The following is a 16428-nucleotide window of genomic DNA, read 5'->3' as shown; positions in this document are numbered from 1 at the left end:
CTTGGAAAGGAAATTGATGTAAATCAGTCAGTCAACCAATCCAATCAATTAAAATACTCTTAACCTTCAAAGTGAAATGCTGCTTGCAAAGCTAATTCCTTTACACATATACGCTGCTTTAATATGTATTGTAAGTGAGTTTTACCATTGAAAAATTGTATAAGAAAAAAAATCTTTTGTGGTTTATTATGAAGTTGTTGTACAACTTTTTTGTTGTGCTTCATCAAACTATGGTTGATTTTAAGAACTAAAAAAATGAACTTGTTCGGCCTCTTCCTCGTCCCTTTTGGCTTAAGGGTGAGCAGATGCTACTTAGTAATGTGTCACAGAACATCTGCCATATACTTATCCTTGTCCCTCATAGGAAACTAATTAAGTCATTAGGTCTGTATCATTAGAAAATGGACCAAAAAATATCGAGCTAAGTTATGGGACCTCTGCTAACCTGAGTAGTCCTTAATTACATGCCATCATCTTGCTAAATGAGCCTTGCACTGGAGCACAAAGAGTTGAAAATAGCATTGACAACGAAATAACTTGCGAATAAGAAATTATATCGAGGGGTACCGAGTGGCGCATCCGGTAAAGGCACTCCGCATAGAGTGCAGGATGCGCTCTATAATCTGGACGTCGCCGGTTTGAGTCCACAGACGACTGTGGACGGAAGCCCCCAGGGGGCGGCGCACAATTGGCCGAGCGTTGCCCGGGGGGAGGGAAGATTAGGTCCAAAATGTCATGGCAGATTAAGGCACTTCTGTGTTGAAACGTTGGTGATATGTTTTTATGAATTAAAGATGTCCATTTTTGGAGCGTAATTGAGTGTGCGGTTCTGTCTTTTTCTAATAATGGCTAGAAAAAAACATGAATTTAGACCTGTTTTTTATTTTTATTTGATGTAACTGAGAGAAAGAGAAACTCTGCTGGGGAGTTGATCCTATGACATACAGACGTGCGCAAATTTGTTGGTACCCTTACAGCTCATTGAAATAATGCTTCATTCCTCCTGAAAAGTGATGAAATTAAAAGCTATTTTATCATGTATACTTGCATGCCTTTGGTATGTCATAGAATAAAGCAAAGAAGCTGTGAAAAGAGATGAATTATTGCTTATTCTACAAAGATATTCTAAAATGGCCTGGACACATTTGTTGGTACCCCTTAGAAAAGATAATAAATAATTGGATTATAGTGATATTTCAAACTAATTAGTTTCTTTAATTAGTATCACACATGTCTCCAATCTTGTAATCAGTCATTCAGCCTGTTTAAATGGAGAAAAGTAGTCACTGTGCTGTTTGGTATCATTGTGTGCACCACACTGAGCATGGACCAGAGAAAGCAAAGGAGAGAGTTGTCTGAGGAGATCAGAAAGAAAATAATAGACAAGCATGGTAAAGGTAAAGGCTACAAGACCATCTCCAAGCAGCTTGATGTTCCAATGACAACAGTTGCAAATATTATTAAGAAGTTTAAGGTCCATGGAACTGTAGCCAACCTCCCTGGGCGCGGCTGCAAGAGGAAAATCGACCCCAGATTGAACAGAAGGATAGTGCGAATGGTAGAAAAAGAACCAAGGATAACTGCCAAAGAGATACAAGCTGAACTCCAAGGTGAAGGTCCGTCAGTTTCTAATCGCACCATCCGTCGCTTTTTGAGCGAAAGTGGGCTCCATGGAAGAAGATCCAGGAGGACTCCACTTTTGAAAGAAAAACATAAAAAAGCCAGACTGGAATTTGCTAAAATGCATATTGACAAGCCACAATCCTTCTGGGAGAATGTCCTTTGGACAGATGAGTCAAAACTGGAGCTTTTTGGCAAGTCACATCAGCTCTATGTTCACAGATGAAAAAATGAAGCTTTCAAAGAAAAGAACACCATACCTACAGTGAAACATGGAGGAGGCTCGGTTATGTTTTGGGGCTGCTTTGCTGTGCCTGGCACAGGGTGCCTTGAATCTGTGCAGGGCACAATGAAATCTCAAGACTATCAAGACATTCTGGAGCAAAACGTACTGCCCAGTGTCAGAAAGCTGTCTCAGTCGCAGGTCATGGGTCCTCCAACAGGATAATGACCCAAAACACACAGCTAAAAGCACCCAAGAATGGATAAGAACAAAACATTGAACTATTCTGAAGTGGCCTTCTATGAGTCCTGATCTGAATCCTATCGATCATCTATGGAAAGAGCTGAAACTTGCAGTCTGGAGAAGGCACCCATCAAACCTGAGACAGCTGGAGCAGTTTGCTCAGGAAGAGTGGGCCAAACTACCTGTTAACAGGTGCAGAAGTCTCATTGAGAGCTACAGACAATGTTTGATTGCAGTGATTGCCTCTAAAGGTTGTGCAACAAAATATTAGGTTAGCGGTCCCATCATTTTTGTCCATGCCATTTTCATTTGTTTTCTTATTTACAATATTATGTTGAATAAAAAATCAAAAGCAAAGTCTGATTTCTATTAAATATGGAATAAACAATGGTGGATGCCAATTACTTTTGTCAGTTTCAAGTTATTTCAGAGAAAATTGTGCATTCTTCATTTTTTGTGGAGGGGTACCAACAAATCTGAGCACGTCTGTATACAGAAGACACATCATCCTTGACGTCTTGTTGACCCGCAACATACATAGTTTTCATATTTACAGGGTTATATGAACATTGCATGTACAATGTTTTGCCGACCTTGACATTGACCTCTGACCTAATATGGCTGCCACATTGAGGTCATGTGACTTGTGATTGTTATACACAGCTGTAGTCTAGGGTTTTCCAATGTAAGTTTAATTGATTTTCCTACTCAAGTGCACTGCGGCATTGCTTGAACCAGACAGCATGTTTTTAAAAGTAGGGATGGAGACAAGTGATCACCTTGTATAGTAATGGTATATTGTTGAGTTATCTAGAAACATGATATTATAGATTTTAATGCAGTGATTAAGGTATTTCTAAAAATATACAGCTACAATATATATTGATCATGTAAATCCATGGCAATTAAACATGTAACCTCCCCCAAAATAGATACATTGTATTGTATTGTATTGCCCAAAGCATACAAGGATATACTGTAGTGCTATTTTATGTTGCTTTAGCAGCTGTTACTGTTCTAAACACCTGGACATTGACATCTGACTTATATCTGCTGGTTCTCTCTGCATATGTGGATGACACCATTAGCATTAAAGACATAGTCATAGCCACTCCCCTTGACCCCTTATTTATATTGATTGTATGATAGCTACCAAAGTCAAAGCTTTCTATGATTGATATGCTTACTGTGAACATTTCCCTTGATGACCAGATATTTATAGTTTTTTTTTAACACCTCATTGGTTGTCCTAACTACTTAGAGACATTTCAAGATGAAACCCAAGCATATTTGCTTTGTGAATATCTCATAAAATATGTGTTTTAATAACATTATACAATAGTCAGCAAATAAAAAGATGTGGAATCACAAACCCCTATAAAAAAAGAAGTGAAAGCCAAATAAAACAAATGTTTTAACTGTGTCGAGCTGTATCAGAATCCAAGTTTTAAGTATGTCATTTGAAGTAAAATAATTCCTTAATGTTATCATTACTATTTGTTAAATGGCACGACCTATGACAGACAGACACAATTTCAGATTGTACTGCTTGATTTGATTTGAATAAATACAATACTAAGTGTTGATGGTTTGCTAAATGCATAGGTCAGATACCTGTCATTATGGATTATGTGTTGCAATTCACCATACCACAGTGGTTTATCCAATTATATGGCAGTAATAAATTATCCCTGGGTGCACCGTCAAGAAATTGTCATTCTGCATTTAAACCCCAGAGGTGCAGGAATTGTCACTGACAAAAATGAATAGCTACACAAACTTGCTAACAAGCTATCTATAACAGCATGGCCACTTTTGAGCATCGTGTGTCTAATTTTAACATAGTTTACATCTACCGTACTTGACAAACTGATGGGATAAATCAGGCAACTATGTAAAAGCAATACAACATCTCTGTAGACAAGGACATGGTTTAGAAGCAGCTTTTAGAAAAAAAAGTTACTTTTATAAATGAACAATGTAAGACTGGATTGGCTGAATTAATGCCCATGACAGTGTTTCAGAATGAGTTGTAATTGGGGTATATGCTTCTCCAGTCTTTCATAAACTAATATAATTAAGCTTTGTCCACAAAGCACTGTTTATAATATATATATATATATATATATATATATATATATATATATATATATATATATATATATATATATATATATATATAAAAATATTGGTTTTGCTGTTGGCTTTTTTAAAACTGAACACTCTCTCCATCAGCACATTACAGTTTAGTTGCTGTTGGTAAGGTGAATTGATTTTAGCCAATACAGAAATAATTACATTCAATACAGAAATAATTACATTCTTTAGAATGAATAAATGGATTGTGCTGTTGAGGAAATTAATTGTAAAGGATTAAACTGTGTTAATCAAGGTCGTGGCATCATTGTTGTAAAACTGAATAAGTAATACAGATTTAAGTGGTAAAGATTTCCTATATGAAACAAGCACACATTCATATATTTAAGTTTGAATGGATAAGATGAATACCTATTCAATCCGTTGTCTGCTGCTAATAATTGCTGCTCAGTTTGAGACTAAAACTTGCTTCTCATAGCACAGTATTCCTGCTCCCTGGTTTACTGGAGTAATGGCAGCAGCTTATTAGAACAAGGAATACAGTATTCTCAGAGTGAAAGGGTCACAGAGGGGTTAGCATGCATATTCTAGGTACTGCTAGGTACTGTAGCTGCTCAGTAAAGGGGTCCTCAGTACAGCTAAACTCTGTAGGAGTACCATAATTCAATTATAAACCAGCATTTATAACATACTAATTCGGCACTTACACTCTCGATCATGCTTTTTATTGCTGTTTTAAAAAGGAATGTTGAGGTGAGCGGTACCATGTGCCATAGTCCTGCGTGGGTCAGATTTTTACGACCTGCATCCGACCTGGCAGCTTTCTCTGGTGGTCTGGATATACTTTAACATCATAACATATTAACTATCTACTTACTTTACTATAAAATACCTGTCTATTCCTTTCGTGTCACCAGTTGAAAGGGAGCTACACTTGTGTTTTCGCAGAGATGATGTACGAGTTTTGTGGCCGTCGTACACAAAAAACATAATGACAGGTTTTACAAGCAACGGATCCAGTCACATGCTCATTATTTTCATTCGCTATGATTCCAAAAGAATTCCACACTTCTGATTTACTCTCAAACTGTTATCCACTACATGATATAAACCCTGCGCTCTTTTGTTTCACCTCTTCCACAGACATTTTTAATATCACCAAGCAGATGTGATAAAAGGATCTTGCGATGTATCAAACAAGCGGCAATACAAACTGAGAACACTGCTTAGTTAGCTGACTCCTCCCTAATCGCCTCCTGCTTTAGTGCAGGAAATCGCAGCCACTACCAGTAAGGATATGGGACTATGTATTTCCTTTTCCATGGCCCACTCAGCAGTAGCTTTTGATGGATGCCACATTTTTGTGACCCATTATGGTCATTGTTTCCTGTGCTTCAAGCCCCGCATGGTGAGAATATGAACCGCAGTAGATCTTATCAAATGGTTTGTATATTTATTTCATTGTCCTGTCACTTTCCTTAGCTTTGACATGATTGAACCAAGGTAATTTATACCTATTGGCTCCAGGGAGTACCACACAGCAGGGCCATCTACAGTAGGTGATGTTGTACAAGATGCAGAGGATAGAAATAAATAAAAATCAGGTGAGTTTCCATGCATTTGCGATATGTATTTCTGTAGTGAAAGTACAGAACAGCATCTTTGCCTTAGAATACTATAAAGTATATTTTGCAGCTCATATAAAACACACAACCTTTATATTGCATGCAGAAATTATGTGTGCGATATTCTATAAGTTACAGTAATCCACATTGTGTTGGCATTTAATTATCTATATGTAGGTTTGTTTATTTATCTTAGTAGCAACCAAATTGTCTTCAGTTTATGGGAAGTCTGTACATTTTGTGTGTCTAACACCCACATTGAGGAAGTACAGTTATTATAAGATGAACATTAACCTAATTAGTCAGTAACACATTGTATTGATCCCTGAAACAGTCATGTTAATTATGTGTATAGATTTGAGATGTTAAAAAATACCCTGATAAGTGTGTATTTGACAGCATGGTCAGATGAATGACTGCAAGCCTCCTTGCAGTCTAAAGGAAAGTAGAAAAGAAGACTTACAGAGGCAAGCAGTTTAACTATCCCATGTGTAGCATGATACAAGGCTCAACAGCATTGAAATCCCCATGCAACTGCTGATATAAATCATGGGTTGCTCATCCAATTGGAACACAGCAATGCATTCTGCACCAATAAAACATAAACACCTGTGTAAAATATCTGAACTGGAAGGGGATCACCGTATCCTCCAAAGACTGTTGTTCTGTTTCTCTTCCATTGCAGACAACATCCTGCATATTTTTTGTCTCAGCAATATCATTCATCAAATAGGTGAAATTGGACTGTAAGAGGTATATGTCAAAAACTAGGCCCAAGGTACTATTTCAGAAAATGATTTTAAAACAGACTATGCTATTGTTTTCTTGGGAATCTCTTGGTGTTAAATATTAAATGCATGGTGTTTCATTTTGAACCCTCTTAAATGAGCATTCCCTTTTTCTTGTCCACTCCATTAGATTTTTTTCAGGTCAAATATGAACAGAATGATGTGGTCAAATCTAGGTAAAGCCAACAAAGAGGATTACACATTGGAATGAAACGTGATTGTCAGACAATACAAATGCTCTAAAGAATTGAGGTGAAATAATCATTCAGTTTCTCATTCCTAAAGGCACATGCTAAAAAATTTTTATTTAAACTAAACATATTCATTTCCTATAGCAGCTGTCATGGCAACACAATGCATTATTGTATGGGAGTGATGGAGTAGGTCTCGTTAGCAGTTGAATAAAATTGTTTTGAAAAAAGAAGCCATCGGGAGACACACACAAGCCATGCTGATGCGGGTCACATTTGATATAATTACAGAGTAATAATAAGGTAATTATCCGTAATTTTCTCTTTTTTCCCCCCAATGAAAACTGTCAATATTGATTTGGTTATGGTTATGGTTGATGCTAGGGTTAATACAATTAAACAATTCAAAATACTTGTAATGTCGTAATGCCAGTCATATTGGAATAAACAGCATAACAATACAGTTGTCAGTGAGCTAGGATTATTAACAGTGGAATCCTACAGAGCAAAGCCCACACTTCACCTTCAATATGTTTTCTACAGTATTACCAGAGATTACAGTAGATAATGATACACTCCTACACAACATGTTTATGTGTCACAGTTTTATCATTACTAGTTTGATAGTGTTCAGCATATTTAAACATTTCTGGACTTTTTTATTTACAATCACAGGCGATAAACTGGTTGCAGGGAAGCTCACAGGGATACAAAAAATTAATTTCTGCCTAAAAGCCCTACCGACCCCCGTCCCCCCAAGTGAAGCAAGTTTGAATTTTGATCAGTTCCATGCCAATAGGCATCAAGTGCTGCAAGCATATATCCCATGCCATTAAAACATGCAACACATTGACATATAGCTTCCAGCCCCCTTAAGCAGCGTGTGATCATTTTGAATGCATTAATTTTTCTATGAAACTAATAAGGTAAACAATTCTGATTAAGCACCTGTTGTCAAGCAATATATACCCTGAACATTAGCAGTACTTCTGGTATTAAAAACCTTGACATTGAATATGCAGTAATTGAAGAGGTTAGCTCTGACATGTTCATAAGTATTACCTGCCATTTGAAATATGACAGTACTGGAACTGTGAGACCTTGGGGATGGTTGTGTGTTGGCACTGCCATCTGACTGCCTTGGAAATTGCCAGACAGCCTTCTTGCTGGCTTTGACCCTGAGATAATTAACACTGCCCTAGAGGCTTCTGCCTTTTCTACTTGCCTTGTGTGTTGTTTAATAAGATGCTTGCTGCTGCGCCTTTGTCTGACTTAATGAAACGCCTTTGGGAAAAACAGTCCTTCGGCATTTGGCTTTCTAAGAGAGTGGATCATACATTTCTTCACGTAGTGTCTGAAACACTTAAAAAGCAGAAGTAAATGAACTTAACATTTAAATTATCAAACACATATTTTCAGTTTTGATTGGCCCTTTGGCACTAAATTAATATGAACTTTGGACTATTTGAAGGTTGACTGCTTAGACATTCGTATTCATTTTGTGTCCTTGTACTGGTGCATGTGATTACAATTACATACAATTCTCTCTGAATGTAATCATCTTGTTAAATTCCTATTGACCAGAATAGACAGTTTATCTGTCACGTAAAAGATCTGAAGTCTTTAATTTGGAAAATATGTACTACTATTATTATTATTATTATTATTATTATTATTATTATTATTAGTAGTAGTAGTAGTAGTAGTAGTCATCTTTGCACAAGTGACCATGCTAATCGTCTCTGTATCGTTCCAATTTTAGTAGTAGCAGTAGTAGTAGTGTTATACCTCTGGAAAAAGTAGCATATGCATACAGTGTAACATATACAATAGTTCTCTGTAAAGCAGGTCCATTTCAGTTTTACATATGTGTGTGCTTATAATTAGGTATTTGTACCATTAATAATAACCTTTTTGCACTGAATATTAAAATTCTCAAATATGTCATTGGTGTCTTATATAATCTGAAGCCATCAGTGCTGTACATGTACAGTCCCACTTGTTTTCTGACAAAGAGCGATTGTTATAGAAGTTCCTGCGGGTTCTTAATGTGAATAGGTATAAATACTGCTCATGGGGGGTTTAATCTTAAAGCATGACATTTCAGTTGTGAGCCCTCACTAACTTGTACGATGTGTACTTCATGTACTATTATTGTCAGTGTTTTAACAAGAACATGGGGTTGGAAAACAGCTAGTACATGCCAATACTAGTCAGCTAATTGTGTAGTACCTGGTGTAATACTTGGGTAGCTATTTTGGTTTAACAGATAATAAATATTGACGAATAAACGTGCCATTCATAATTTGGATTTAGAAGTTCTTTGTTCTAGTCATATTTAGTGTGCATTCAATAAGATACTTTGTAATTAAATTCAGCATGCAATTTATCCTTTTCTTTTGTAATCCTTGATGTATAATTAGCCATTTGAACTCTTCCACCTTTCACATCTGTACTGAGCTGGGAGTAGCACACAGGCAGGAGAAATACAAGCAAAAATAAAATACGTTCTGCAGCCAAATAAAGGTCTCCCAAAACTCATTTCCTGCCTATCCTTTGCAGCTTGTAAATCATTTGTTTACAATTAGGATCACCTTTGCATAGGCCACACTGCTGTTGCAGTTCTATTCAGGACAATCTTATCAATCCACCAATTACTTATGTCTTTCATACAGAGAACATTATCAAAATGTCGTCATGAAATGCGTGCTTAGCGAGTAATAAATCTGTGTTTTTGTCGGTCTGCATTGCACAGAATGAGATAGATTAATGCCATTTGCTTAACAGAGTCCTGTGTGCATCCAGTGCTCTGTCACACAACAGTTACACTCGCCTGTATTTTTCATCTTCCATTGTCCAGGGCTTGGGGGGTGGTGTACAAGCAGTTTTTTTGTTAACCTCTCATGGTTAGTTCTGCATGAATGAAAACTGTTATGAGGCCTTTTATTTTGCTTATCTACCTTTGTTCTCTGTTATAGATATTCCCAATTTCATTACATGCATCTCATTATGATGACATAGCTGCTGCACACAATTGTCTGTATTTGTGTACTTGGTCTATCTGCTTTTAACCATTTTCTTTACATTTGTTTAAGGTCAGAAATCCATGCTCTAATGCCAACCTACTGTCTTAAGCCATTTGATGGTATGCACACAAATTAGGGGTCATCATTCAAGTCGCTGTCTAGCTCCACCTCCTCCTCCCACAGTTCAAGCAATTGGGATGGCAGTGTCAGAGACCACAACAATAGTTTCTGAATGTAAAAGTAGGTCTGGATTGCTGGTTATTACAATTTTTAACAAATCATCACGCATTCTCTATTTATTTTAATATCCTACCACCATATTGCTGTCCTGAGGATTCAAAAGCAAAAACCCAAACACTTTATCACTTTATTGTTATCTTGACATCACAATGGTATTTATGTAAGGATATAACTGAGGGCAAGAAATATCTTATTTTAAGTCAAATGGTTAAGTAAATGTATTTTTTTAAACTCACATTTAAATGTAACAACTTTCAAACATCTGCACCCTTGCTCAGTTTGGGTAGCGAAGTGCCAGTGGCGAGCTTCCTTAATGCCACTCCTCGTAACTGCATCCCTCTTGGGTGGATGGCTTAATATAACCCCTGCTATCATTGGTTGTTTCAGGTGCCCATTAAAAGAAAATGATTGATCTTATAAACTGGAGTGATTCGATTTATCACTCTCAGCAGCCAATGATCTCTCTAGTAGTAGCTATTAGTTAAATTGTAACCCTCCGGGAGATCATTGACAGAGCCCGGAGACCCTGAGAGGTTAGGCAGGTATGGCTTACCTTGCAAGCGTGAGCACCCTCGCTGCCTTTTATGAAAAATGCTTTCCTGTTAAATGTACTGACATACGGTACACCTTTTGCGTCTTAAAGAACAATATTGAATCCCACATTTTTCTTTATTGGTTCGCATGTGTGCCTGCGTTTAGTCCTTCACAAACTAACTTGTGTTTAAGATAAAATTAAATCTGTATATGCAGTATGTTCTTATTGATGTAAGCATCTGTGGTATAAACAAGATATGTCATGAACAGCCATACATTACAGAATGTTTGTCATGAGCGGTAAGCGGCGGAAGGCTAACAAACTCGCCTGAAAGCTCGTTTCTTATGGTCGCATCAACCCGTAATATAAATACCATAAGTCATGGTTTTTCATGGCATATCCTCTATGTATCTTCTGACCAGTGTACACATTCATTACTCATTTTTTGTTGGCTCATTGTTCTTTGTGCTTTATAATTACATGGGTATGCAAATTATGCAAGAGCAGCATCTTCTCTCTGCTAACACATGCTCAATACACCATGAGAACAACCTTAAAATGCTAGTTTCCCCTGCCTGCAGTGCTTTCCTAGGTGCTGAAGAAAGATTATCAGAACAAAAATAGTGACTATTTGTCATACTGTGCTAACAATGCTTTCTTAGAACTGGATGTTTTGCTCACCAAAGACTACAGTTAAAACATGCATTATGAATTAGGAAATACTCTCTTTTCCGTCTGTGTTTTGTATGCAAGCCATTTGCATTGTCGTTGTGGTCTCAACAATCCTTTGTGTTTCTCTTCCTGTGACAAGGCACACTGTACAGCTCCCTGTTTCTACTGGGAGCTTCATGATACATCGTTAACAAATATACTAATGTAGAGTTAAACAGTGTGGTATTTATATTTATATTTGTCTGTGTTTAGATTATTAAAATATATTGCAATTTCCAATCCAAACTTCATATTTACTTCATATTGTCTCATAACAAACTACATTAATTAATTATTGTATTTCTAGAGTAGTATATCTTGTTACAGATTGCATTTGACTTAATATGGAGTTTGTTTCATGTATTTATTTATAGTGTGCAAACCCAGTATTACATGGTTTTAAACCCATTAATACATCTTAAGCATGTCAGAAATCCCCTCTTCATTTAGCCATGAACACAAGTTAAAGGGTTTTCTAAACACCATATATCTTTTTAAGGGAGAGAAACATTCATCTAAATGTAAACGCTGCTAATTACATATTTCTGGTTTTATTTTAAAGGCAATCTGATTTCAATTTTCTGTAAAGTTAAATGCTTCTTTGTCTTAGTATTTATAACTTGTAAAACATACATTGTGTTTAGTGGTACCATTTGTTTATGTGTAGCTATAATTACAGATATATAAGGAAATACTGTATGTATATAGCAATGAATGCTAATTGCAGAATAATGTAGACTCATTTTAGAATTAAAACACTAGGGATCTCTCTACACGCTTTGAATATTAGCTAAACGAGTGCACTCTTTTGGGATTTCGGTGTAGGATATAGTACGGCAGTTGAATCCCCTGGATTTTAATACTGTGATAACATGCCTAAGTGCTCTCCTGGGTTGGTTATGAGATTCAAAAGGTCACTGCTTACCAAAGGTCAGCAGTGACCCATGTGGTACCCAGGTTATTAGCCAAAAAAGTTGTTTAAAATGGCAATTGGTTGCAATATTGACCAAACTATCACCGTAGAGAACTATCATTTGCAGTGAGTTTTTTTTTCTCTGTGCACCCTTACAACACAATTTGAGAAAATGCATACAAAATACTGTACAGCCATTAAAAAGAATTGTAGCTTCCATGAAAGAAATTAATTTCACATTTATGAAAGTTAGGCGTCAAACTATAGTCTTTTAATGTATGATTGTTAACAATTGTAATTACCTCTCACAATAAGGCAGTGTTGTTCATGATGCCTTTTACCTCGCAATGTGTGGCTTGCTGTGCGATGTGCTACATTTTTCTTGTGGTGTAAATCATTGTTTTGATTGAACTTGAGCTCTTGATATCATAATTAATTGTCTTCATGATGCAGTGAACAATGCAGTTCTTCAGTGGAGGCAATTGAAATGTGTGTCCGTATACAACATATGGAGCGGATTATGAAAAGGAAGTATGATGTGAGCAGGTAATATAAAGATGATGTTTTTCATACCAGCTGATCTAGGAATGTGAATGAAATGTACAGTAGATTCATTTAATTATAGAAATGCCCTGATAATTATGAGGTTGAGTTTTATAAACATGCCAAATACAGTATCCATGAGTGCAGATGATGATTTAAAATAACATGCTATGGCTTAATAAACAGATAACGACTGATGTATTAAGTATATGGAATCCTTCTCCGTCACTAAAACTTAAGCAAAGTTGCTAACATCACTTTGACTGACAGCTTATTTGTCAGTTGCAAGGGCCTTTAGCTGTAATTGGATCATAATTGTATGTACAGATAATTTAAGTGGTTGAGTGTCAAATGTTCACATATTAATTACAGTCTAGACACTAATTAGAGCATTGGTGTTCTTTGTTACATAAAATACAACGACAGTAGCTGACAACAATTTGAACTTTTTTTATTAATGTGTTTATTCATTAAAATAGATTTGATAGTCTTTCTTTTAAATGTTAATTGCTTATCATTAATTTTGGCTAAATGGAATACAACTGCACATTCCTCCATATAGACATGGCTTAGTCAAATAAAAATGAATTACCTGCATGATTCTGGATTGGGTTAATATTCAGGGATACATGTAGTGGTAAATGGCTGGTGGTACTGTAAGAACATTTGTAGCAAAACTACGTATGTCAAAACGGCTGGGCTGCATTTCTGGGTTATTCACTGTTTGACACATGAACCTCAGAAAGTAAAGCTATTGCAGAAGCATGCCTTATTACTTATCATTCATTTTAAATCCCAACAATATTGAAATTGGCAACTAATATGAACCAGGGATACATGCTGTTGTAAGACCATGATGCTTAGACCCCTGACCTTGTAGATATCAGGCTCTACTGTAGAAAGGACGATATCAGTATAATTAGTATGATTTGCAGTTTCAGTGCTTTAAAATTATGGAATATATATATATATATATATATATATATATATATATATATATATATATATATATGTAAGGCATAAGAAAGTATATATAAGAAATATAATATTAGAAAATATATATATAAGGATCACAGTCGACTTGGTTTATTATAATCTATGCTCCTGTATACTATAGGTGCTTTTGTTGGTATAAGGTGCTTGGGAGACGAGGGACAGTAAACCCAGTCCAGGCTTCTCAGTTATATACAGTGTGAGTTGCATGCATTCTTTCTGAGAATTATTGAACAATAATAACAAATAAATAAGTAAATTGGGAAAGATGCATTTTGTTTTCCATCACTTTTTCCTGATATGCACTGCTCCTGCATTCATAAATGCCCATTTTTGTCTCCAAATAATACATTTCTTTATGACCTTTTAGAAAATTGACAGTGCCTTTGTTGAAAACTCTGAGGGCAAGATTTCTTTTTTTCAGTGTGATTTCTACATAAACTTACATTTCTTACTTGTACATCACTGCTACATTGCCAAAGAACAAGACATTATTAAAGATAATGTGACCTTTAGAACACGCTCACAACCTTCTACTTTATCTATGGTAGCATAGCATTGTACTTTAATTTCTATTTATCACTGAGTAGTTTAGTAAAAGACACATATTTCTTTCTATGTGTGTGCTTTTCAGAATATTGGGCTTTTCAAAACCGTAGTAGGATTTGTATTAATGCAACTATATTTAATGTCTTTCAACATCTCCTAAAGGACACCTTATATGCTGTTCAAATCTTTTAAAAAGTGCCTAAGGGTATTGACCTTAGCTGACACGTGTACTGCTATAAGTTTATTGAAGGTTGTTGTATCTTCAATGTTACAATGTACCACCTTGCCATCGCTAAAGGTTAGAATAAGAAATCAAACAGTTGATGAAGTTCCATTCTTGGGGTTCCCCTAAAGTGGGTCAGACTGTTGAGAAAAAGAGACCCTTGGGGGTATGAAGAAGCACGAATCTATTCATAATAATAATGGCAGGATTTGTGACCTTTTTCTTTTGTCATGGTCTCCGTTAAAAGCTTTGTGAAAGCAGACAGAACCTATGTTTCAAAGACTCCAAAGTTTTCCAGTAACTGCCAGTTCTGTTGCCAATTCAACACTTGTTTTCTTTCTATTCCTAATGATATTATCTTCAAGTACAGCTTTTTGGGTCTTCCAGTCCTGGGTTTGTCAATTACAGATGATGTTTCTCTGTACTTGTTGATTATGCTTCGGATAGCCTTGAAAATCGAGTGGTGCAAGCTATTTCACTCAATGTTTTTCCTTCTTGCTTCAAAAGGATTAATTATGTAACTCCTGCTGTTTTTATTTTCTTCAAAAAAATCTCTTTATTAATTTAAAAACATGATTATAAAAACAAACAAACAATGCGTTTCGACACTACCATGTCTTCTTCAGGTTCACATTAATTGTGAATTGAAAGTTGGCTTTACATTTATACCAATTATGTTAACAATTAGTTAGATATCTTATGTCTGTGTCAATTAAATAATTCATTTAATCAATAAACATTGAATAATCATTGCATCTAAAACAATTTTAAATCTAAAACATCAATCAACAATTTCAATGTTAACAAATTAATTGCACTTGAACCATCAAACAACAAGTTATCTCTAATCATTTAAGTAATTACAGATTTTACAAATAGGCAAGCAAACAATTCTTATGTATAGTTTAATTTCATGAAACAATTAAATAACCCTTATAAAAAGAGTATACTAAGTGTGTGTAATATTAACAGATTCTTTCTCCTAAACTTCAAAAGATAACTTGTAGTCCATTAAAATCATGTATAGCCTACAACCATCAATATGAAAACGGAATATTGATGGTTGATATATATATATATATATATATATATATATATATATATATATATATATATATATATATATATATATATACACACACATTTGTAGTCAAAAGTTTACATACCCCAATGGAAATGTATAATTTCTAGAAATTTCTCAAAAAGAAAGAATTTTAGGAAAAATCTTTTGTCGCAAAAGTTTTGCTTTTGTGGATGAGGAAAAACTTTACAAGGAATAGATTAAGACAAAGGAACTCTCCATGAGACTGTTGGATGGTTGTCTAGATGGGCATTGCATTACGTACTCAATACTGATATGCAGTATAACTGAAGATTCTGTAAAAAAAAACTGAAAATAATTTCCAAATGTTAATGGCTGCTCTTAACAAAAATACACTGTAAAAAAACAAAAGATAGGGGTCTTTCCAGGGTAATTTTATTAAACCGTGTTGCCAGTCTTCCTGGGGTTGAGCAGATTATTTGCACAGCAGCATACTTCTGCAATGAAACATGCAATGAAAAATGTATTCTGTTTACTTTCTTATGCAGAAATGATCCATTTAGGGGCATTATTACCTGCTGCATTACCATCTGTTAGTGAAGTCTGTGGAAGGTTTCTGCCAAGTTTGTAAAGTGTTTTTGCAAATTCAAACAACGAGGTATGAAAATTATTCAAATATTTGCCAGATGGATGGGAAGACCATGTTTTTTACCCCGCCAAATTAGTTTTTATTATATTTAAAAAATATGATTTCTAAATATAATTTATGGATTTATTTATTGAAAGAAAGGGATTTCAACATCCTTAATACTTAACCACCTTGGAAGTATTGTTTACCCACATGCATTTTTTTACCCGACTTCTTT

The 16428-nt window shown here is 35.4% G+C and overlaps 1 protein-coding gene and 1 non-coding gene across 5 annotated transcripts in view; one reads left to right on the top strand and one right to left on the bottom strand.

Moving 5' to 3' along the window:
• LOC117423232 (inactive N-acetylated-alpha-linked acidic dipeptidase-like protein 2) overlaps positions 1 to 16428 on the top strand; it is a 289018-nt gene that overhangs the window by 95453 nt on the left and 177137 nt on the right. The gene's annotated exons all lie outside the window — the stretch shown is intronic.
• LOC117423806 (U6 spliceosomal RNA) lies at positions 8466 to 8570 on the bottom strand. The gene has a single exon (XR_004547839.3). It is a non-coding gene; the product is annotated as a U6 spliceosomal RNA (small nuclear RNA).

Source organism: Acipenser ruthenus, chromosome 17 (assembly GCF_902713425.1).
Source record: "Acipenser ruthenus chromosome 17, fAciRut3.2 maternal haplotype, whole genome shotgun sequence".
NCBI classification, from domain to species: domain Eukaryota; kingdom Metazoa; phylum Chordata; class Actinopteri; order Acipenseriformes; family Acipenseridae; genus Acipenser; species Acipenser ruthenus.
Note: the sequence above shows the minus strand (reverse complement) of the source record. Positions and strands in the feature narration are given on the sequence as shown.